Source organism: Numida meleagris, chromosome 11 (genome assembly GCF_002078875.1).
Source record: "Numida meleagris isolate 19003 breed g44 Domestic line chromosome 11, NumMel1.0, whole genome shotgun sequence".
Classification (NCBI taxonomy): domain Eukaryota; kingdom Metazoa; phylum Chordata; class Aves; order Galliformes; family Numididae; genus Numida; species Numida meleagris.
This window is the reverse complement of record NC_034419.1, coordinates 11925108-11950790: the sequence shown is the minus strand read 5'-3', so window position 1 is coordinate 11950790 and position 25683 is coordinate 11925108. Positions and strand designations below refer to the sequence as shown.

The window sequence follows — 25683 nt, the reverse complement described above, 5'->3', positions numbered from 1 at the left end:
GAGATTTCATTAGTCTCATTCTACTCTAGTCAAACAATCCCACTGAGGAACTGCAACTAATTAAGAACATGAAGATTAATGAAAAAATATAAGAAAAGATATTGCAGTTGTTAAATTTAAAATAGCTCCTGTGCCACTATTTAATAAATGATACATCAAATATCATTATAGTCTCATTTGAAGAAATCGTAAGAATTAATATTAACAGCAAATCTTAATTTCTTCACTAGTCACTAACGGCTACATGGCCAAATAACAGCAATGTGATACCTTCCCTCATTTCTGTGGGGGAAAAAAAGTTGCAGTACTTGACTAGGAAGATAAAAGTATGTCCTAAGACATTCCTTGAGAAAACAAGTGCTGTTAGAAGATCACCATGGGTCAGATTTCACAGGTAGGTCATGTCCTGCCATCTGCTAATGGTATCACTGAGTATTATCAATTGAGACAGCACACGCAATTGCCTGATGAGATACGAGGTAGCTATATAGCTGCATTAGTAGAATTAGCCAGGACATGTCAATTTGGTAACCTTACTGTAATGAAATGATAGATGACCAACTGGTGGGAAAGGCCACGGCTTCCTGGATCCATGCTCTATTACCTTCTGAATCAAAGCTGACACTGACAGGAACATCTCTCCTTACATGGAGCGAGTCTTCAAGGAAGCCAAGATGCTGGGAATAAAAGTATAAATGTAAACTCAAGAGCTGCAAAGAAAAGCTTTGCGTATAAGGCAGAAAGAATCGTATGCCCTCAAATAACCTTCTGACAGCTAAAGCAACATCCCTGCCTTTGCTAGAAGGGGCTCAATATTGGAGAGGAGACTTGCATCTAACCAGTGTCTAGCAAGTAACAGTGTTTACATAAACAAGTTACAATCACTGATGCTCTCCTGTCTTGGAGACAAATCCAATATATTTCCATGTGCCTGCATACACAGACTTAAGAGTACTTTTGTCACAGCTAAGGTGCTATCCAAATGTTCTGGTTCACAACGGAAAACTAAAGGCCAGCCTTTTTAAAGTGTTCTGTTAAACTCTGGCCTTCAGATTCTGAATTCCTTGAAGCCAAAACATTTGACAGTAAATTTTGGACCAGGCTATGGTTTTGCCATGGGGCGCAGCTATAGATTCCATCACAATTTGCCTAAGCTTTTACAGATGTTTGCCACCACATGTGGTTGATAAAGCATCAGTGAAAGTTCTCTGCAATTTACCATCCCCACCAAATGCATTAATATTCCAGTTATTTTTCTCCTACCTTTGGAATATGCTATAACCCATACATGAATGGCTTGTTTTCTTGCTTCATATCTCAGCCCAAATTTGCTCACATTAAAAAGCCTATTTGCTCATCATTATGAGAGAGCAATGTCTGACCCTAATTCTCCTGAGAGCCAGCTGGCTGCCTTGGCATGTGTAGTGAGACAGAAGCATCACAGACACTGCTGTCATGGAATATTCAACACTGCTGCTAAAACATTTTTTGATGCAAGCCTATAAAAATGCTTATGATGTTTCTGACTAAATTGTTAAGAAAAAAGAATACTCCTTGCATGAGCTGAAAATGAGAAGGGATGATCAATTCTTGATATTGAAACAACATAATAATGGTTTCTCTGTCTCAAATGCACAAAGTTTAGGTTAGTCTGATCTGATTACTAGAGCTCAGGATGACAAAAGAAATGACTCAGTAGGAGATGCTATCACTCCGGGCACCTACCAGCACGTGGTTCTGAGCAATGGGACAAAAAAGAAGTATAGTATAGTCTCATCAGGATCTATGTGTGGTAGATAACGCGTACCTGTGAGTCATGTCATGTCCTGTTCATGGCTCACATACTTTGAAACCTATTGCTGGAAACAGTTTTCTTTAAGAGCTGACTGACTACAGCATAACCCTGAGACTGGAACAACCACAAGAAACTGTTGCTTCACAGGCTTGGCCAGGAAGAAGAGAACAGGCATGAAGTATGAATTTCACTATATTTTGGTGGCCTCACTTTCATTTTTTTCCAATTTTATAGTATTATTAAATCGAATCTTGTTCAGATTTTGCCTCTCCATCCACATCCATTCAGATGAGTTTACATATGCTGTTGTTTATACACAGTCTTATGTTACCTACTTACGGAGGTGAAAGATTACCATTAGAGTACAGCAACTCAAGCAGGCTGTGTATCGTGTGTACTAGTTAGCAAGGCACCTTTATTACAGCTAAGCAGGTAAATATTGACCATGAAGCTCAGCAAAGGCATGAATACTTTATCTAAATTACCTTTGATCAACTGGTTGAGGATGTTGGTGAAGATAAAGCAGTCTACAAGGCTTACATGAAATCAGCCCACATACACTCATTTGCTTTGGTGTTGTGGAACTATCAGCAAAACCCTTTCAAGACAGATTGCAGCCCTATGGCCCAGGATTTAAGTAGCATGTAAGTGGTTTATTGAAGTAGATTACCAAGAAATACTGCCAGTACACTGTTATTTACACAAAAAGAGGACTGTATCCACTGCACCTCAATCAATTCTCTAAGACCACGAGCAAGAGAGAAGAGGGTAGGATTGGAAATGGGTCCTCAACTAATGTCATACAGCAGAAACTGAGCTTTGCTGTTAGTGCAGGAGAAATAATGGGGAGTGCAGACAGATTCCTGCTAGCCTTATGTCCTTATGTCTCAGGAACACTGCATGAGACCAGCAAGTAACCAGGAGATTTCCAGATACCAGGTAAGCCAGAGAGGCTTTGCACTAGCCCCTAGTGGTGCCATCAACAGCATGCTGCTCCAGGCAAACACCCGCTTTGCCTAAAGCCACCCTCGTGCTACATAAAGGACTAGGCTGCTACATTGGCCCTATACACATGAACACTCAGTTTGCTCCAGCTGCCAACAAGCCTGCCATTCAGCCAGAGGCTAATGTACAGGGGAGATGGCATAAGACCCTGAGTGGCATAAAAGGGTAAGAAGCGCCCAGGGAGAAAGTAGCTACAAGTATCTCACTTCAGCCATGCATTTGGGATAGGGTTCGTGCATCAGCCTGATTTGCAAATGTGAATTTTATGAGAACAAGAGGATTGCTTTCAATTGGAGCACTGAGCTGTGCTGAGATCAGACCCATCCCAGTGCCATTCCCAGAGGAGGTGGCCACTCGACTGGCCATACTACTACACTGCTCCGGCCCTGCAGCTGACAAGGAGGTGACAGAGAGGAGCAGAGTGCACCAGTTACCATGGCATTCCTGACAAGTCTTACACTAACGATTTCGGAGCCTGATGTTTACACGCCTAGTTTAAAAATATGATGATTTAGGAGTCGACAGGATTACACTAGAGTAGGAGACAAGCATTTTGCCCCGAGGCTTTCTTTAGAAATAAGACATATCACTTTTAAATATGCCCACTAGCATTTTAGTGTACCTTTGAGATGCTTCTGCTCTAGAATAGCATCTCAAAAGCACAAGAAGAGGAAAACACAGGTCTTCATCATCCAGAGCATAGGAAAAAAAAAAAATTGAGGGTTCGTTTCCCTAAGGAAATCGTTTGGGGCTAATGTATGGCATCAATTTGTAATTCAGACTTTCTAATAAGAGTCTCACAGTAAAGGCTACTAAATCTCAGTGTCTATTGATTGATAAAGTGGGAGTATATCCCGGGGCCCAACAACAGCAAAGATGCCCTAAATTAAAGAGAAAGCAAACTAAGTGAGATGTGACCCAAAGAGCTGAGCGGAAAGGCATTGGAAGCGTTTCCTGTACAAGCTCCAGGGAATTTGCCAGGCACTGCTCAAACACACAGTGCTGCCCCAGCACTCTGCAGGGGGCTGAGAACAAGAGACCCCAGCTGTGATCACATTCACTATTTCATGTACTTCTTGCTCAGAACCTCCTGCTGTGGCCAACCCACACAGACAAAACAAGCAGCAACCAGAAGCACCTAGAATTGCATTTGCCACTGATGCTGCTTAAGTGTCTAATTGCCACCATTATACGCCATCAACTTTTTATAAATAAGTTCCCCATCATTATTTCCAGCTTTTGGCCTAATTCCAGCACAGGATTTAATGGGACTCATTCAGACAAGATATAGGATATTGTCCCAGTAGAGTCTCATTTGGAAATTGGCCACCTGCAATTACCAACGAGCAGAGCCGCGCAAGATTAAAAGCACAGGCAGCGTAATTTCTACCTTGTGTCCCAGACTCTGTGGATTTGTTACTCATCCGGCCTGTCCATCTGGGGAGCAAACAGCATGTACTCTTTGATGAGAAACTCTGGACAACCAACCAGCTGTGAAAAAAATAGATTACTCTTGTCATTTCTTTCCTCCCAGGTAATTTGCTGGGAGTAAAAATATAATTTCTTTGAAGGCTTGCAGTTAAAAGAAGAAGATCTAAGGGATGGGTCTTATTTATATTTAAAAGTTCACCGCACTTTTATTTGCTAAATCTAATTTGAAGATATATCACTGATGGAACAGTATGCCCTGTCATATGGGATACTGGAAAAGTGAATTTCTATTATTCAAGGTACTGTCAAAAACACAATGGCTGTTAAAGGAAAAAGTTCATTCTAAATGTACTTCTGCACTCTGTAAAAGAAAGGAGACATTATTAAAAAAGGTAGTAAGAAAATTATTTTTTAAAGAAGTTCCGGCTGCACCTAGGAAACTGAATGGACAGATCTTTTCATAGTCAAGCCGGTTTTGTGCAAAATTCCACGGTTCTTTTGAAATCTGTAGTTAAGAACAGGTCAACGACCTAGCACTACTCTTACAAGGGTGATTGCCAGTAACAGACAAAATGGCACAATATGATCACGATTTCTTTGCCTTATATTCAGCAATAGTTGCAGGCTTGTCAGCAGCTCAGACATCACACTCAGAGTTACTGCTTGAGCTTCAGAAGCAGACGTTCTTGCTGCAGCTTCTAAGAATTTCCTCTAGAAAGCATCACAAGAGACTGCCAGAAATAAATCTCTCAAGTAATGGAGAGAAAGAATCCAAGCAGGTCCAGACAGTGGGTTTTAGAGGTATACAGGAGATTCCGGCTCTGCACTTTCCAGACCTCATATTTGATCAAACTTATATGCACGTAGGTTGTTGGCCTTAAAAAATTCTTTAGCATTTTGTCCAAGCCCCCAAATTGTCTCAGGAAACCGTTGGTGATTAGCACATCAGCAGGACTGACAACACAGTAACTAGAGTCCAGGAGATTATGAACACATTCAGGTCTAAGTGCGTGAATTACCCTTCTAGAGTTGCTGGCTCTGTGCACATAGATCACAGCACACAGAGTTAAGAGCGCTGAATGTAGTATGATCCCAAACTACACTGGAAGAAGTAAACTGCTTTTATATCTGCCTGCCATTCCCAACCACCTGCCACAGTATTAAAATTAAAAAAATAAATCCTATTAGCTTTTTATTATACCTAAAGGAATATAAAAAATTGGAGATAAGTACTCTGAAATAGAGAAACTACCGTTCTCCCTTATCATTCCCCCATTAATGCAGCTCCACATGGTACAAATACCCTTCCTTTCCATGTGTACTGCACTTTTCAATACCAGGTAATGGAGAAAGATGGATCTCAGTAATTACTGAGAGAGAAGCCACAACAGAAGGATCGGCACTTGCTGTGTGTAATGCAGCAATCACTAACCTGACCTGACTGGCAGAGGTCACGCAGAAGGTATGAGTCCTGATGCCTCCAACTTCAAGCACCGAACACTCCTGGATAACTGATAGTTAGTCAAAACAGCATCTTCAATGTTAAAAGGAGAGAGAAGAACAGATGTGCTCCCCCCAGTTGAGAAAAATCTCTGATAACAGCTGAGCTGTCAAGAGGGGATGATGGCAGGGAACCTGCACTACAAGCACTTGTACAGGCTACTTACTCCTACAGTGCCAAAGATGGAATATCTCAGGGGACAGCACTTATCTAGCATACACAGCACTAAAATACTGAGACGTGTGCTTTAGCAGAGATGACCTCATAGATTAAACTGCTTCTCATTTTCATATTCAGAATTACCTTTGATCTAAAGAAATAGAGAAAAATGCCAAAAGGCACTTCTTACCTTGTCATTAACATTTGCATATTTCAATATATCATAAAGAAACACAATACTAACATAACTCTGGGTGGCCTATGAGTACAGAGTGCAGTCAAGTGGACTAGTTTATCTTGTAAGATTCACAGAGTCTTGATTCAAGTAATTTTTCCATAGAGATACCACCAATGGATGACACCTACCAATGATTTAGCAGAAAATAGCGGTAAAAATCCTACCATTTTCAACTATTTTTCCACCACAAATGGTTACCACATTGATTTTACATAGATGTATTAAGGCAGCATGGGTGCACCCCAAGATAGGCAGTATTAAAATTCAACATTCAGCCTTTTTTTCCTCCCCCTCCAACAAAAATAGTCCTCTCACAGTGCCTACAGGGAAAGAAAAATTCTGCAAAATAGAGAACAGACCCTAAGGCTCCTTGCTTTGTCTCAAACCATTTGAGAGTTCTTATCTCACACAAATTATCCACACTAAGTCAGGTATATCATACTGATCCTAGATATACTGGACTATTCCCAACATGGAGGCAGATTCTCACATAAATCACATACATCAGCACATACCTCATTGACCTCAGCCTACCGATATACACATACTCATTCAAGTAGAAACATTCAAAGTCCTATTTGTTGTGTTTACACAAGGCTTGTTTCTGACACGTTGCATATAGTAAACACTACCTCTGCTTCTCAGGTAGATCTTGTGCTGGTTTAAATCCAAGAGTTCCTACAGATGAAAGGTTAATCTCAAAATTACAAATTTTGATAGTAATTCTTTTTTCCTCCAGAAAAGGATTTCTTAAACTCAATACAATCAAAATGTAAGATTCTTCATTTTAGTTATGTACAAGTAAGAAGTTACTACAATGGAAGTAGTCCAAATCAGGTTTTACGGCAATCTAAAAAAAAAAAAAACATACATCAATCAAGATGGTTTTTTTGTACCCTGAAGTGCCAGAATTCAGAGGTCTAACCATAATAAACACATAAAAGTATATAGAGAGACATGAAATACGTATATATATGAAAAGTAGATATCCCCCCCAGTATTCAAATGTTGTTATAATCAATGACATCATAAATAGAAGACTGCTACTATTTTCCATTCATGATATAGGCAGCTGTAGTGAACATTTTAAGAGATTGACTCCGTATACATTTGTTTTCTTTTGACAGCACTGATGAATCTACTCTGTGAATCTACTAGTGAACACCTCCATCACAAACAGGAGCTGACACTGGATTAGGAGCCACCTAAGCCTGAAAAATTAGTCTTTACCAACCAGGCCTGTGCACAGGAGTAAGTTTCACACAATGAAGCAACATGATTCAACTGTGCGAGGCTGTGTTCTAAGCAAAATGGGCAGAAGGCAACATGCCCCAAGCCTACAGTGTTCTGCTGCTACATAAGATGGGAGATGTTTAGCCAAATATTCTGCTGGCATATATCCATTGACTTAGAGTCAGAGCAGTCAGAGCAGTACAGAGTCTGCAAACAATTAACTATATTCATACACAGAGAAATACACTGACATGAATATGTACATGCACAAGCTCATTCCTCACACAGTTCCCACTTCAGTTGTCTTGTGGGTACAAAAAGATACACACCCGTATTTTATGCAGTACATTTGAAGTTCAAGCTACAAAAGATTCCTGCATGTAAACGTATGGGTACATTTCTTCCGAGTGGAGAGGTATGTCAGGAGAATACGATTTCGCAGCCAGATCTGTAGCAACCACCCCCGAGATAACCCCAGAGGCAGCTCCATAGCCAGCTGTTCAGAGTTCACAAAGAATTCAGGCAATAAGCCAGAGCTGAGTCCAGATGCTGCTATTGGGAACTTTCCAAAGCGTTACATCTGGATTCCACTCCTGCCAAATGCCCCATCTGCCTGTGAGGTGATAAATTCCACCTCTCAGAGGACAAGTAGCAAGAGAACACAGCAGGGAAAGGGAGTACCAATGGCACCAAATCAATAAGAGACAGTTAACACTTGGTTGGAATTTAAGAAAAGATTTTCCTCAGCATTGTTCTCCTATACCAGCCTTCCACAGAAGACTCAACTGCGCTGCTTTCCCACGGCCTTCCGCTGGTGGGCCACTGAGTAGGATGACTACTTTCAGTAAAACACTGCAGGAAAAATATCCAGGAAACATAAAGCAACAACACACTTGCCAAACATGCAAGGGCAATACAAAAGGGTGACATTTGTTTTCAATCCTCCCTTCGAGATATGAAGAGAAAAAGCAAACACTCAGATCTGAAGAGCACAGGGGGATGCAAACTGAGTCCCAACATAGGCGCATCAATGCGTCAGGCTGCCAAGATGCAAGACCATCCCTAAGACTGGTTGTAGGTATTAAAAAGATAGGCTGCTCAGCAGAAGGAATTAATAGTGCTAGAGTAAAAATGTATTCCTTTAAGCTCACGGACAGCAGAAGGGAAGAAAAAGCTGTATAAGAACCAGATACACATCTACCACTGGGGCAACACATCAGATTTTTGCCACTGAGGACAGTTCCATTGTAGCCAGAGAAATAATTCAGTCCACGTGAAGTCAGAGGACATTCTGTATCCGAAACTGTACAGTGAGGAGTGATTAAAAATACTGGGAAAATAGTAATACATAACTTGGGTTTCTATTGCACCCCTTTTTGGCACCACTCCTTCAGAACTGGCAGTAGCTCAAATCCCTCTGAATTTCACAGAATTATCAGCTTCTCTCACACTGAATTGCAGAAGACTCAGCCTGATGGGGGATTTTTAGTAAAGAGAACTTCGCCAGAAAAAAAAAAAAAAAAACATAGTACTTTACAGCTCAAAGCTTTTGTGGTATTGCTATTGTTAACAGCAATGGTTTGTATATCACCATAGAAAACTGCAATTATTTTTCAGTAGGGCTGAGAATTTGAGGAAATCTTACATGACATCCATGCTTAAAAAGGAATTAAGGGACAAGCTAGAAAACTACAGAGCTATAATACAGGTGAAGATCCTAAAGTCAGTGATAAGGCACAGAAGACTGTTCGGACAAGCTGTACAGTGAATGGTCCAGGTGGATTTCTAAAGAGGAGGACATGCTTAGAAGTGCTTTTGTGAGTACAACAATGAGAGTATGTTAGGACTGAACCTGGAAATAGGAGGTAGTTGACTCCATGAATGCTTTTCTATATAGTACTATAAAACACTAGTATATAAAGACGAATAGGCAGGGCAATGATCACACAATTCATGGGCAGGAAAACAAATTCAACACAATACCTAAGGTCGGTGATTAGTAATGGATAGGAAAGGTAGAACTGACTTGCATTGCAGTTTGGCTTTCTGCAGGACCCAGTTAACAAACAGGACACAATTGCACCACAAAAGAGGCAGTTCAGTTTATTTCCTGCCAATCCGAGCAGAGTTGGTTGAAGCATTCATCAGTCCCAGAAGACGAAAGCCAACAAACAGTGAACATGCTAAAGATACCGCGGCAAAAATGGCACAGAGAACAAAGGCCAACAACAAAACGAAAACCAAACAAGAGAGGTCTGGTAAACAGATACAAGGGGTTAGACTTTCTCTTTTGACAACTAAGTTGTTCCTCACAGAGGGAAACTGGTATCAGTCTTAAATCACTGCAGAGGTGGTTGCTGGAGACACATTCTCTACAAAATACTCTAGTTGGGATGATTTGAGCAACAAGAGACTGATGTCCCAATTTCAATCGCTGTAGTAAAGCCATGGAACAGAATTTGCCACATCTTAATGATTACCTGGAATTCCTTCAATGCTTTCAACTAATACTCCATCTTAGCTTTATAATGCTGTGACCTAGAGGAGCAAAAACAGAACCAGACTTCCAACAGAGTTTTGGCTTTTATTGTTGCTTTTTTAGAATTTAATATAGATAAACTCCCTCTAGTCCTTTTTGTTTGAGGGTCTGCCACATGAAAGCTGCAGTCCTGATGGGTGCCAGTTTGACCTGCTATGCCTTCTGGTGTTGAAAGTCAAAAATTTATGTACACTTGTAGAAAGTTACAATCTTTGACAAGAAGGCAACAGCGCAGCTTGTTGCCAGAAGTGTAGTAGTTTTCTGGCATTGCAAAAATGCACCTCTGCAAAGAACTGAGCCCCACTTTGATTTAATGGAAGAGCAGTACTGCATATCAGCCAGTGTAAGATTAATGCCTTCTGATGTGAGACTACTGCACACCAGAGAGAGCTGACTGACAGAAGCATTAACTAATGTTCGTAACATGGTTTTACAATCAGTATCCTCATCTTTTCAACCAAGGGCTTCTATAAAGCAGTAGGCAAGAACACATGTCACTTCAATAAGTCTCTAAAACCTAAGCTCAAAATCTAGCTGTTTGTGTGCACAGATATATAACATTATGTACATGTGCACACATATGCACTCTCTCCATGTAAAGTCTTCTAAGGACACTGCTTGTAATTACTGGTACAGAGTTGCACAAACTGAGAAGAATTGTCATTTTTTAATAGGAAATAAGAGCATAGTGGAATGAGGTGTTTTCCAAAGTTTAGAGAGATTATTTGTAACAAAAGGTACTTCTCTGGGCACTGTGGAGTACATGTCATTTTCTAACAGGGCACATTTTAAGTGGATACCAAAGTCTTTGTTACTGTCCCCCCAGCAGCCACATTGATTCACAACAAATTCAAATACAGTTTACAAGTGCGAAGTCCAAATTTAAGCTTTATCTTTTACTACAGAACTGGAATTGACTCATTCTCAGGTTAGAGATGAAAGAAAACAATATGCTTCTAGATGCTTGCTTAATTTTTGTTTTGCTTAGAACCAAGAACAACAGAATTAGTATTCTGAACCACATGTTGAACTCTCCTGAGCTGAAGCCTTCTCATTTATCCACTGACAATTTGCAAAATTTAAGCATGTGCCCAAATTTAGCAGGACTAAAAATCAAAACTATTTCTACATTTCCTCATCAACAGTGCAGATTAATTCATTAAGAACTAAGCAACAACCATCAATCTAGCTTTCAGGTAATCAATAATCAAGTCCTATAGGTCCAAACTGACCATCTTTATTCTCAGTGGAAAACGATTAGTGGGTTGAGTATTATTAAAGTATATTGGACCAGTTCTAATAGATATAATGAATGGAATTAAACTGCTTTAATTAACACCTACATATAGAAAGACACACAGAATAGGCCAGTTCAGAAATCTACGATGTGATCCCAATTTGAATCTTCTCTTCAATCCGCTCTCTGAAAAAAATATGAAAAAATAAATCCAGTCTCTATCCCACTCTTGCTTTTCAGCTCCCCACATATCAGGGCAACCTTGGAGTTTTTGCAGAGGCGTTGCCACAAAGTCCCCTCTGCTCTGTCCTTTCATTTCCAAGAAGACAGTTGAAGGAAGCAGAGCTGAAGTGATACAGAAACAGTCAGTCAGAGTCAGACCAGTCTCACATGACAGCACATGCCCTTGTTTCAGTTTGGTCTACTGACTACTGTACAGGCTTTGTGGTGTGTAGCCAATGCTAGAAATATATATATTTTTAATCCTTTCCTCCCTAATCAGTTCATTTACAAACAGAAGAAAAACAAAAGTAGATAATCATTAAATTGAGTTGTAGTTCTACTTCGCAACTGACACTGTAGCAATGTGAACCATGGAAGAGCTGCAAGCCCTAAGAAAAGCCATACAGGCTTTTTTCCCCCCCTCCAATGGAAATAAATAAGAATAAAAGATCTCAAGCCATTGAACCCAGATAACTGCTTGACTGACACTGGTCTTCATTCCATAGACTTAAGGTGTCATTTCCCCATCTTTCTTCATATTTTCCTAGTTACATTCTTTACATTTTAACTAAACGATTCTATTTTGTAGTTAATTTTTCATTCACATTCAGTCATCCTCTTTCTTTGATTGAGCATTAATAATAAAAAGAGGTTAAAAAGAAGATTCATTAGACAGCAATGCATTCATTCTTTTTAAACTAAGAACACTGACACAGCTCAAGCAGTTACCTCATATCTCCAGGTTCCAGCAGAACTACATGGCAGGACTGATAACCAACCCTGAAATCATTTTTGTACCAGTAAACATGCTAAATACAGGGTGTTTCTGTTCTGCTAAAAGAATCTCTGTATTATCATTCTGTTCCTCCTTAAGTCTTATCTGGTTCTACTCTTACGTTTCAGTAAAGGTGTGGGGGAGAAAGAAATTAACAGATATCTGTTCATCTCTCCCTCCATAGCCACAGTTCAGAAGTGGCTCTAGAATTGATAATGTGTTTGACCTTGGGGGAGTGGTGGGGGCCTGAGGGCACCATGCTCTTGTACTCTCCTCCTTTCTTTGAGACCCTGAAAGTGATGGACAGAGGATTACAAGAAGATAAAAAGATTCCTTTTAAGCTGCTGTTGAAATTAACTGATCAGACTCTGTCATCTGTAGGGTCCCGCTCTTCTTTTTCTTGTATTCTCCCTGCTGCGGGAATGAAACTCAGCAAAGAGAACAAAAGTGCCACTCAATTCAACTAAAAGGAGTTCTCTGAAATGGCAAGCTGTTAATGTACATACTAAAGATCATCTCCCATTGTGCTTGTCAACCTGTTTGCCAATCATTTAAGCTAACATTATCTTTTTGCTTTATCTTAAGTCTGTGAGTTGCCATGACAAAACCAGAAAAAAAAAGTCTTCAGCAGTTCTTCATCTGGAAGAAAATAATTGGTGACACATTAAACTTGTGTCTGTAAAGGCTAAGTACCAATCCCCATCCATCTCAATTCAGGAAGGTATGGATGCTTGGGAAAAGAGCTTTGCAGATTTCAAACAAAATCTGGCTGCAAAAGAACAGCTAAGGAAATCTTCAGAAGTACGTATCAAGAATACTGTGATCAACAAGCAATACTCACTACTACTACTGCAGTAGAAGACAAATCAAACAACACCATCCCCAGAAAACTCATTTGGATGGGCAGGAAAAGGAGAACAAAGCCTGCAACACACCCATTGGAGAAAGAGGTCCTACAAGAGAGCCATACGTACTAGTTCTGTGGTACAAGAAGGAAGAGGACAAACACCACAAATCAAGACCATCAGCATTCTTTGTAGGGGTTGTAATCACTAGGTGGAACTCCTGAAATAATGGAGCCTTGTTCTTGCACGAGGACACTCAGGCAGGACTCACATCACTACACATAATAGTTAGATGTTGGCACTGGAAGTCTTTTGGTTGAGTCAGTAGCGACTCATGGAAATTATAATGATAGAAAAGAAGTTTCAGGGTTGAAAAGAAGTGTGATTTTTGGCAGGAAGGCTTGCGTGGCTAGGGGCAAACAAGGAAAAACAGCAGATGAGCCAGGCATTTCTGTGGAAAGGAGAATCATTGCTACAACTGTGGGGTATTTCTCGTCTCAAGATCACCATTAGAAAGGCATACCTCCCACACAAATGTGCAAGCTAGCATTTACTTGGTGAAGACTATGCTCAGATCAATATTCACTTAGATTGTAAAAAGTTATCATAGCATAAAAGGCTCTAACATTATAATTGCTGTCAATAAGGGAATGTTCACTTGCAGACTGTTAGAGATTATGCAACCTGATAGCAAATGTTTGTAGGTGCAATCTAGAGTGTTCGGGAACTTCTGCTGTCTTTATATTAAATTTGGTGTATGAGCAGCAATACTTGAGTGTGTGCATGCACACTATATGTGCAAAAGACTTTCAAGATGAAGGAATTTTAAGACACCAAAAGTTTCTTCTTTCCTTTTTGTCCCCGTATGCAAACACTGCACTATCTAGATATGCACAGACACCATAGCTTTGAAAATGCTAGGACACCCTTGTAACTAAAGCAGATATTTCCTATTCACAGTTACTGGCTCTTCAGGGAAGACTTACTTTAAATTCTCTCTTCCTTTCATCAAGATCATTAATTGGATGTGTATTTGCAGTGCTATCTGAGACAGGTGTCGTCATGTCTTTGCCCCCCTCATTTGATTAATTGCCTCCAAAGCATGCCTCTGGCAAGGGGGCATGTCACCTTTTACTACAGTCCCTGCCAGTCAGCAGCAATTTATTTGTCGCTTGTACATACACAGCCCTAGATAAGAAAGGCATGGTAACATGGATGCTTGCCGATCTCATTCAATTAATTGCTTCAGTGGCAAGCCCCTGGCCAGGACAGACTTGGGTAACTGTGTTGTTAAATGATCCATGCAAATGTTTTTCACATACATACCAAAACCATTTATTGGATTTACCACTCACACATTTTCTGTCACCATATACCCCAGTCCTTGCCACTCATTTGAAGGTTAAGTGTCCCGTGTACAAGTTTGTCTGCAGCTGCTGATCTCTGAGACACCGCCTGCCCTTTACCCAACATCCTGAGGCCAGAATATGCTAGGTGAGATACTGTTCTGCTTAAATTCAAATGTAAGCTATGATCTAGTTACATTTCATTAAGTAGCATCAGCATTAAGAAGCAAGATGTTGTAGAGTTTACATTATGTTGAGTTCATATTTTGTAGAACTCAAGAATCAACAACGGATGTAGGTAATGTCCAAGAGCTACACTTTACACCGGGCAGGTAATGGTAAAGAACTTCTTAGATTTGAATCATAGAATGGTTTGGGTTGGAAGGGATCTTAAAGATCATGTTGGACAGCATCTCTTCAGCAGAGCCTACTCTTCACAAAGTCAATAGGAGGTCTGCAGTTATCATTAACTGCAGCAGGTCTCCATCTTAGTCTGGCACTCAACTAAATTTACAGAGTCAGAATTGCAACTAGTACACATCATTTTAATTTCTCCACAATAATAATTAATCACTGAGCTCACTCTCCCTCAAAAGTTACCCAGTAATGAAAAGACATCATGAGAACAGGATTATAAATGTGTCTGATAAACAATTCAGCCTGACTGCCAGTGATTATGAGTTTGTAATGCATTATTTAACTTCAATCTCTACATTATAGTCAGTTGAAATAATCCCAAGTATTAGCACGAGTAATTTACGGTGCAGGAAGTAACATTTATCCTCTGTGCTCACAGAACTGCACCAAACCTCAAGTACACCCTGATCACTCTTCAGCTGAGCATCATCCACAAAACATGCACACCACAGAATTATACACCAGTTTAGCAACTGCTGTTCATCCTGGATGCAGTACCACACTTAGAGTAACCGCAGCATAGCTCTACGCATCGGCAATGATGCTACGATTTCTCTGGATATAAGCCACATTTATGAAGCCTTATTTATTGATCTACCAAAGGTTTCTGATGCAGTTGGTGGCACATTTTTGTTACAGCAATTTAAGCATGACACAGATTTTACTGTAGCTTGGTTTAGCAGCAATATAATTGGTCACTGGGCATTATGGGGAAGCTGGCATTGCAACAGCACAGTTGTGTCAGTGCTGCAAAGAAAGGACATTCTATTCCCCTCATCTTTTGCAAGTATTCACTGGCCACATGATTAACTGCCTCCAAACGCTGTCACTTGTGCTCTACAATAGAAACTGCCCACAGCTTGCAACTTGAGCAGCAGTGGTTTTAAATACCCGCTCTGCTCCTCCAATTCTGAACAATCTCAGCATTCTAAGACTTAACCTGAATGTGGCAACATTACTCAGTATTTAGCACTGCTGTTTCTCTAACCCTCATTCTGGCAAGAATCCAACACCAGGACTAGCACAGGAATATGCAAAATCCCCCACAAGTTCAGTAAGTTATCTTACTTTAAGCGACACCAGTTTATATTAACATGCATGTTTCAAGAAGTAAAGACAAAAAGCAAAAGAGTTAATCTTGTAGAAAGAACTTGCCACTTTATTTCCTGTGCTTTTCAGAACAGAGGCAGCCTCACAGTAACACACTAGAAAGTCTCAGTTACAGAAAAATGGTAGAGCATAATGTTAGCTCCTAGGTAACTTGGCAGCTCTGGTCTCAGAAGGCCAGGAAACCACATGCAAAGGGGAGAAGCCATGGTATAGCCAGTATTCAACACTTCATAAGTGATTTTCATCAGCTCTTACGTTTCAGAGGCTTGTCTGGTCACACACAGAATTACTATGGGCTTCAATTCCCTCCCAACTGAATGGGTGTGTTTGATTTTCAAGTTTCCCCTACTACCAGCCCTAAAGCATCAGAGATCAGCTGTGTTTTGTAGAATATGCTCTGTTAAAGGGAACCTCATTTTCTCCACAAAGCCAAGACTACAAGCAGGTGACCTCTCTCATTCCAACAGGTCCTGGAACCCATTGCAGACTTCCTTGGTGCAAGTTCAGACATGGAAATTTGTACGAATTACAATGCTAGCACATCTGATCACAATGTCAGCATTTCTCCCCATGAAAACCATTGCTTAAATGATTCCATACCTTCAAAGAAAGTTGCTGCATTTTCCATTCTCCAGCATGTTTTGTCAATTGTTTCATCCAGGATATTCCATGCTTTAGGTAAACATTAAAGCTCATCTTCCTTTTACATTTTGATTAAAGATACTGACATGCATTCCCTATACAATCACACACAAGATGGCTTATGTCCTATTTTAAATTATATGTACTCACTGAAACAGGATCCAAAAATGGACAGAACTTGAGATCACACATTTACATTAATTTTAATGTTCTCAAGATTAGTCAGAATTTTTCAAGTAAATCACTCATTTACTTGGATCCTTGCTTCACATTAGAGGAGATAGTTGTACAGAGATTTTAAATCAATTTTGGAGTCTTTTTCTACTGAGGATTAAGCCTGATGATTAAAGGGACTTTATGTTAATTTCAATAAAATTTCACTTCCCTTTTCACTTACTATTTAATCAATTCAGTAGGAGAATTTTGCAGCCTGAGAGCTCAGCTTTCTGAGGACTAAGATGACAGTTTCTTGGTAGGCAGTGTTTCCTCCTTTCTACACTGACTATGACAGAGGACTTCAGCAATGGTCTCTCTCCCCTTTGACACCAACCTGCTGGAAGATTCCTAATGTCCTCCTCCCACCCCACTGTTCTCACTAAATATATTTTGACAAAAGATCAGAAAGGTGAACAACCAGCACATCCCCCTGGCTGCTCTGGGTTACCCTTATTGCTGCTAAAGAGAACAAATACAAATCACGGTCTGAGAGCAAAAGCCAAGAATAACTCCCAGGCAGCACTGCTGGTGACTTTAGAAAGCTTTTCACACAACAGTGGAAATCCTAGATACTGCTAGACAACATGAGAACAACAAACCAACTGTAAATCTCAGTCTCAAGCTGCAGAGTCTGTTATCTGAGTCTGCATTATGATAGCCCTGGAAGCCTCAACCTTAAAAAAATATATATATATCACAGAAGAAAGGGCAGGAAAAGGCTCTAGGGTCATCAAGCTCATTCCCTACCCCAAGGCAGCAGCAACAACAGGCTTCACATTACTAAGAAGTGTTTGCCTAACCCAGTTAATAACTCTGCACCCCTCACTTCGCAGAGGCATAAGGAACAAATCCCTGCACCACAACAGTTCATAGCTGACAATAAGAGCAGAAGGCAGAATTCATTTTTCTCCTGTTACTGATGAGCAACACATGGGCCTGACCAATGTTTGGCTCCAAGTTCCTGAGCTAAGCAGGAAAAGCAAAGCCCTGCACACCACATCCATGCGCTCTGCATACACCTAACAGCTGGCTTTATCAGGAATGCCTCTAGGAAGGAACAGTCTCCCAGTATATACTTCACCAGTGCTCCACGCTAAGGAATGGGGCCTCAGTTCCCTATCTGCACGCAATGAGTCAAAATAAAATGAAGAGGAACGATGACTATTTCTAGCAGAATTTAGGAAATTTCTCTACATTGCGTCAATAGTCATTTTCCATTTATTTTCTTGGCTATTCCTTATAATTAGATTTCACAAATTGTAAGAGAAGCATCTAACACCAAAAAATTCATTTTCCCTTCCAAGAAATCATTTCAAAGAAAACTGATGGATTCGCCATCAGTCTTTGTCATCATGAGTTCCATCTTCACCAAGGATGTCTAACAAGAGCTTCAAGTTTTTGCCAATTCCAAACATGATACCAGCTTGGCAGATAAAGCAACAAAGGTCAAGTCAGAGTCAAATAGCTCAGCATACGGCAAGGGCTGAAGAACACTCCAAGAATCATGATCCCACCACAGCATCTTGCTTCTTCAGCACATCACCCCACTTTGCTCAATATCTGCATTAAGAGGAGGTACATAACTGGCATTGCCTACATCCTGTTCATTGTTATTTTTAACACTTCAAATCTTTTGCAAGTCTCTCCCTCACCCTTTCTAAAGTGAATCTATAAAAAAAACTAATAAAAAGACCTTCTCTCTGTAGAACATGGAACTTTCCCCCTCAGGGAGCCACGGAGATTTAAAACCCAACACCTAATGATTTAGTGGAAACAGAAGTAGGAGCTCTTACTATGAGAAATGGAAGAATTCCAGCTTTTAATTCTGAGAAATAAAGCATTTCCTCTTCAACAAGTGTTCCCAAGCAAAGCGTTCCCAGAAAAGAAAGATTTCAAAGGTTTTTTTTTTTGTTGTTTTAAAAAACAGGGCTTCACACTTCCACCGAGCCCCACACCTTCGGGCTCCCACCTGTCCAACTGAGGAATTGCACTAGATCCCAGCTGTTTATTCTTCACCACACACATTTCAAATTTATCAGAGAGGAATGGTTTGTTCTTCTGGCTTCTGATGGAGAATGTCAAGCAACAGCAATGCATGAAGCATTCTTCCTTGGAGGATGAAGCCAGAATTCATCATTGTAAGCAGTTTCTTTAGCTCTCCTGCCTCCAGTAACAGACCTCTCAATGCACGCAGTGCCCACTCTTCCTCACAGCGTGGTTTTACCGGTATCTCAAATAAGAGCACCTGGACCTCAAGCCTCAGCTAGTTGTTCCCCAGAACACACTCCAGGTCTTCTCAGCGTTCATTTCTCTCGCCAAGTCAACTGCTCCTCCCCTTCCTCATCCTCACAACAGAAGCTGCCAAGGGTTAACAGCAGCCTGCAGGTTCTCTCCTGATCAACAGGGAGGTTCCAGGAATCTCCTTAATAGCAAGGCTTAGACAAAGTTGATCGCCCCTTTCGCTTTGTCCAAGCCCTGGCATCCCCATAGTTATCACATTCCAAACAGAATGAGAGCCCTTCCTTCTCTCTAACAGAATACCCTGGCCTGTATTGCTGCCAAGGACACAGCCAAGCAAGAAACCAAACAGGTGTGGTGCAGCAATACAATGCCCTACACAAACACATCAGCACATCCTTCAACAATTTGTCTCCTTACAATTAAATGGAGAGGATCCTATGCTGATCTACTGCTGAAGCCTATTCTCCAATTCTCAGTCAGGCTATTTTGTAATGAAAAAACAAATCATAGATTGATTCAGGTTAGAAAGACCACTATAATCATCCAGACTGATCATCTGCCCATCCCCACAATGCTCCTCAGTGCAGTATTTCCCCTTTCCTTGAACACCTCCAGGGAAAGTGACTCCACCACTCCCTGGGCAGCCTGTGCCAGTGCCTCACCACTCTTTCTGAGAAGGATTTTTTACTAACATCCAACCTGAATGGTATAGAAGGTGTAATGTCCCATTCTTTACATGAGCAGTGATCCTTGTATTGCTGTCAGCAGTTTGATTGACATGGTTACTGTTGAGTATGGATTCCAGAGCTCTTTTTGAGAGATGCATAGGTAAAAGGTTTGCCTGAAACCCCACTGGAATCAGTCTGAATGGAAAAATTATTTTGGCATGCTAACGTGACTGCTAAATGTACAGAAGCTTATAGCTTCATAGCAACTGTGAATCCAGAGATGCTATGAACCATCTTTTTTATAATAAGGGTAGAAAATCCTTTGTGTTCATCTCAGATTTTGAGCTGGGTCCAAGCTGAAGCCAGCAGCATCTTTTTCATGGTACAGAGTTCTTAAGATGCCTCTGAAGCTTTTATCAGATATTTCAGCACACACTTATTGAGCACAGGTGCCAAAATACAAGAGTACTTCCATCCCTGTCTGCACTCCTCGATGGAAGAAAACAGGTTCCCAGTTCTGTGCCACTGCTGCCATCCAGAGCCGGTATGAATGGCTGTTGTTTTTTTCAAAAGTCTGACTCCAGCAACAGGATATCTGCTACAATTTCATGCTGCAGCAGTGCTACGTTTTATTTGCTGCATTTGCAATGCCATCCCTTTTCCCTTCAAACAAATTGACCATTAGAGAACATCCTCTGTGAAAACAGCTCAGAGAACACCAGCGCTTTGAATGTTATGCTGGAGGATGGGAAATTTGTATCTTTTGATGGAACAAAGTCACTGATTTTACTTTGCTGTCGCTTTTTGTTAAGCATGTGTCCAGCTTCATTTACATGCCTGTCAACATCCCTTTTCCCTTGCTTAGAAACACTGAGGCCAATATCACAGAGCTCACATTGGATTGGAAACAAGAATGCATCTCTGTATATTTACACACTCATAGCCCTAATGTCAGTGCCGTGGGGCAGCCAGAAGAAAAATACCCACAAGCTTCAGCTATGACAGACACTTAAGACCAGCTTTTCTGAATGTGGTGCCAGAATACGCAGATTTAGGTTCCTAAATAACCCAAGCAGTCTTCACCACACACTGAGAGCTTCTTTTTGTTGTTTATAAAGGACACAAAGAGGGAAAAGGGCATGAATCCTGCATTTTACTGCTCTTCTATTACACAAGTCCTACCCACTTCATTCCGTTCTCTTCTATTTCCCTAATGAAGGCAGCTTCACAGCAAGCCCTCTTTGGTGTAAAATTTCCTGCCAACTCATTCCAGAATGGCCAAGTATGTTACAGTTTCACCAGTTAGATTTACTCCCCAAAGTCAAAGCTGTGCTTGTGACCAGAGCAGACACTGGTCGGGGCTGTGAGCATTTGCAAAAGGGGCATCAGTACCAGGTGGTGGTCATCTGAAAGGAAGAAACCAGCCCTTGGGGCAAACACTGCAACAGGTGGAAAATGCGTTAGGCAAGGGCACGCTGGAACAGGCTGCCCAGAGCTGTGAGTGCCCCATCCGTGGAGGTGCTCAAGACTAGGTTGGATGGAGCTCTGGGCAGCCTGAGCTGGGGGGTGGGGGGCAACCAACCCACAGCACAAGGTTAAAGCTGAGGTTACTCACACCACAGCTGCCAGCTCCCCAGTATCCGCCTTTACATAGGATGGTTCTTTGGAGCAGGAATCCTCTTCAGCTGCACTCCATAGCACTACCTGCACCAGTATTCCATCAAAATGAACAGGACCATTTAAAGCTAGAAAAACAAATCAGACTGGCAGAATTCAGCTCATAATAGCTTAAAAAGTTAAGTATTTTTAGGCAGCAGGCGGGCTGTTGTATTAAACTGCTGAATGCAGTAAAGGCATTCATTTACTTCTACAGAGTGCCTGCCTCATGACAGCCTGTCTCACTCATTTTAGACTTACTTGACAGTGTTCCTGATCTTCTCAAATTTTCCTTAATTCAGAAATTCAGTCAGGAATCACTTTGTTTGCAATTTTAGAATATCACCACATCTAGATAAGTTACTTACTACTACAAGCACAATTCCAGATTATTTCTGTAAACCTCCATGCTAAGAATAGTAGAAATTGCATCAATCTTATTTAACAGCAGACAAAAATTACTTTTGGTCTGATTTTTAAGGATAGTACTTTGCATATGAGTAATGATAAACTTAATCAAGTCAATCTTATGCACTGAAGAGGAGTGTTTAGTTTAGCATTTTAAACTATGCTGTAGCCTATATTCTACATGAGAAATAGCCAGGGCATCTCTCTGTACCTTGATGAAGGCCAATTCTGTTTCATTAAGATGCATGTTACCTTTGAGAAAAAAGGTGTTGGATGGGATTCAGCAGGTGGCACTGTTACACATAACTTAACAGTTTTTATATAGAATAGGTGTGCTTTTTGATTTGGATATAGGTTATACCTTTGTCAGTTTTTCCAGTGAAGTTCCCTTCTAGAGGATAGGAAAGAGAGGACAGCTCTTCCAAACCGCAGGAGGTTCTCTCTCTCTGCTTTAATCTCTCACAGGAGCCAGCAGGCAAAGCAAAGGCAGAGGTTTACACTGGAAACACTGCAAGATGTGATACCTCTAACTTTAAGATCATTTCTGCTTCAGGACAAGGTGTATGTTTAAACAAGTCTCACATCACTTTGAATACAGCCAGTATCTGCATTACCCAGCTTCCAGCAGGGAGTCAACTCACAAAACATCCTGAGAGGCTAAGCCTTCCCATGAACAACGCTCACAATATTCAATAGCAGTTAATAGAAATACAATATTGAAGACCTAATCCTATTTTTTATGCTGACATTATTGTACTGAAATTGGCGTGTTTCTCTATGCATGCACCAGCAGGTCCATGGAGGTTAGCAATATAAGAGATGGTGGGCTACTACTTGAACTCTACCCTTTACTTCTAACCTTGTAATTTTTTCTGAGTCAGCTGCAGTCCATTTCAAACTGATGTGGAAAAGGGTTTCCTTTCGGTGTCAATGCTGCTTGGCTTGGTGCCCTCTATCGCAACTGCTCCCCAAAAGGAGAAGCGCTGATCTGCAGTTCCTCAGCACTGAGGACTTCAGCACTAGGAGAAGCCTTCTAACCACAAGAAAAATGAAGTATCTGATGTTTAGGCGTATCCATCACTCTCTAGTCTGCACTTTAACATCTCCAAGCACCCCTTAGCAAGCAGCACGTGAATTAGTCTCAAGGGTGGGAAGATGGTTCCAGCCTTGTTTTCCCTAGATTTTCCTCGCTTATCCTCTAACACTAAGTCATGACAGAGTTGGTTATTTGTCTGCTTCACCTTCCAGTTATGCTCTGTTCCCAGCACATCTTAATCCACTACTGACTGCCCATCACACCTTCCCAAACATTTTTAAAACAACATCTCTGTTTTAAAGAACCAATTCCTTACCACTGTGACATACTGCCAGGACGAAGACTGTGTATTCACGCACAACAAATGATGGCAGCCAATGCTTCTGAATTAGATCCAGGATTCTTTTCTTAATCTACTTGTACAGAATTCACCAAGCATAAAAAAAAAGTAGCTTCCTTTCCCTAACTCCACCCCAGTAGGTGTTCAAATTGAATTATTCCAGCATGACAAGCTTCAAACAGCTATCCAGGAATTTGAGCTAAGCAAATAACAACAGGCAGCAGCGCCCAAATTTTTGAGTAAAGGCAAGGACATGGAAGCATCAGGAAAGATTTGAGACTGTTTTTTTCTATCTTGAGATAAACCTATACTGAGATTAAAATAGCTTTTAAAACAGATGTTTGAACCAGAAAATCACAGATGAGAGGACTCATATGACATCCTTCTATGAAGGCTAAGGAAAATCAGGAGGTACAGAAGGCAGACTCCTAACTGTTGCAGACACTGCAGTAAAGTACCTCCATGCAGGTAGCATGGGGGAAGAACCTGGGGAAGTTGAAAATAAATAACAGACTCAGTTCAATTTTATTTCGGGATTTTCCTATTAATTATTACTTCAAGAATAAATGGAACCAAGAGGAACTCAGACCTCTGCATATGAGTTTCAGAGACAAATTCTCAGCCTATAGTGGGAACAGTTTAGAAGTACAATTTCTTCGCCTGGTATCCAGAAACAAGTTATATCTAAAGATCTGCCTATTACTGTGAGTTAGCACATGCCTTTTGAGCAAGTGATGCCTTTGGCACCAAGACTAGCAGTATTGCATGTAAACTGCCAATTTGGGAATGAATTCTCTACCCCCAGGATCCCAGTGACCTTCACAGGGCACGGCTGACTTCCATGCCTGCAAGTTATTCTGATAGGGAACTAATATATGCAATTTCAAGGCAGTATGTAAGCAAAGGATGCAAGCAGAGACAACTCAGAGACCAGTATCAGATGGGCTCAAAGAGACTTTTAGTATTGCAGGACATGCTGGGCTATCCTCTCTGTAAAACAATACCATCTGCCTTCCCCCTTTAAAAATTAAAATCCAAATGAAAGCATAATTCTGACTGCTTCAGCTTTTATGAAACTCAACTGTTCAGCACAGCATTAAATAGTATGAAATAAGGACTCTTGGAGGACTGTGCATACTGCATGAAAGCATTCATTAAGTCTAAGCTATGGTTACTTCTGCTGTCAAGTCAACAATGCACAATCAGTGGTGGCTAAAATTTTAGCCTGGTGTATTAGACTAACAAATAGCTTTTGAGCCTACATAAGTTTTGTTTCCTCATAATGAGGACAAATTATATGTCACGATGGGATTAATTTTTTTTCTTTGCACGAAACAAAAAGAACAGGAAGAAACTTCTTGTGGACACAACTTCGTAAAGAAATTGTTATGGTTTTTGCTAGGAACAGCGCTTCTGTTTACAGCTCAGTACTCTGGATCAGAATAAGATCATACAGATATGGGAAAAAGGGGAATGACTAGGAGAGTCAGATTCAAACACATGCAGACTTTAAAGAGAACAAATAAAATAAGTTGGTATTCATGCCTACACATGATTGTGCAAGTGTTCTGTATTGACACAAAGATACGGAGTCGCATGAAATTGAAGCATCTCTGAAGTTCATGGTGCACTGAATCTAGACACAAATCTAATGACCAGAATCATCACTAGGTAGGATAGTCATCTTGCAGTACCACAGACCATTGGCTTGAACTATTACATTTTATTGAATACTCCTCCTAAAGTTCATAGGTTGCTCTTTTCTTGCTTGACAAATGTCAACTCAGTCATTCAAATCGGCACTGCCAAACAACATCCCCATCTTATTTCTCTTACTGCACCATCATCTCCTGTAATCTGCATTATCTCAGGTGCAAAACCTTCTCGCTCCCATGGCTCCTTCAATAACAGTACCAACACCCATCCAGCCAACACTGCTGCTTTTTATCACCTCAGAATAAATGTTTTCATTTCCTTTCTTACAGTACCACACAGCACAGAAATCCCCAAGGATGGGCCCACCTTCCCTTTGCTGGGATGCATACAAAGCATTTAACAACCGGCAGCACACTAGCACAGCCAGGCAGCTGCCTGTTCCACTAACGAGAACATTAATATCAGGTGCTCCCATCAGCCTGAACCCAGCTGACGCCTTCCCCACTTGCATTCCCACTGCCTTCCACAATATTTCCTTTGCATTTCAATTCTTATCAATAGCAGGACTCTAGCCCAATATGAAGGAACTTAAGTTAACACCCAGTGCAACAACATGTCAATACATACACTATTTTCTAAGCTTGTCAGGCAAGCAGCCTCACCAGCTTGCTGCCATTAATGCTAGTTACAAGCAGAGAAAATTCTCTGCACTTCGGGAAAGAATGGAGTACAGAACCAGCCATGGATCCAAAAAAGAATCAACTAAAGCAAAAACATATAGCAAAGCAGTAGTAACAGTTAATAGGATCGTATTAAAAATATCCCACAACTGCACTGATACACTTGTGATTTTTCTAATAATGCAAGTTCATACAATCATTTAAACATTATGCTATTAGCGTATCATGTTTACATGACATTCTGTGCCTTGCACAATTGCTAGCACTAAGGGCTGGATTTTCCCAGA

At 40.8% G+C, this 25683-nt stretch overlaps 1 long non-coding RNA gene across 18 annotated transcripts in view; it reads right to left on the bottom strand.

Moving 5' to 3' along the window:
- LOC110404622 overlaps positions 1–25683 on the bottom strand; it is a 227154-nt gene that overhangs the window by 172122 nt on the left and 29349 nt on the right. The window contains exons 1-2 of one of the 18 annotated variants that reach the window (XR_002442360.1): positions 4191–4285; positions 605–677 (exon numbers count right to left, since the gene is read on the bottom strand). The exons of the other annotated variants lie outside the window; for them this stretch is intronic. This is a non-coding gene — a long non-coding RNA (uncharacterized LOC110404622). Of the gene's footprint in view, positions 1–604; positions 678–4190; positions 4286–25683 lie in introns of those variants that run through there. 18 annotated transcript variants of the gene reach the window in all.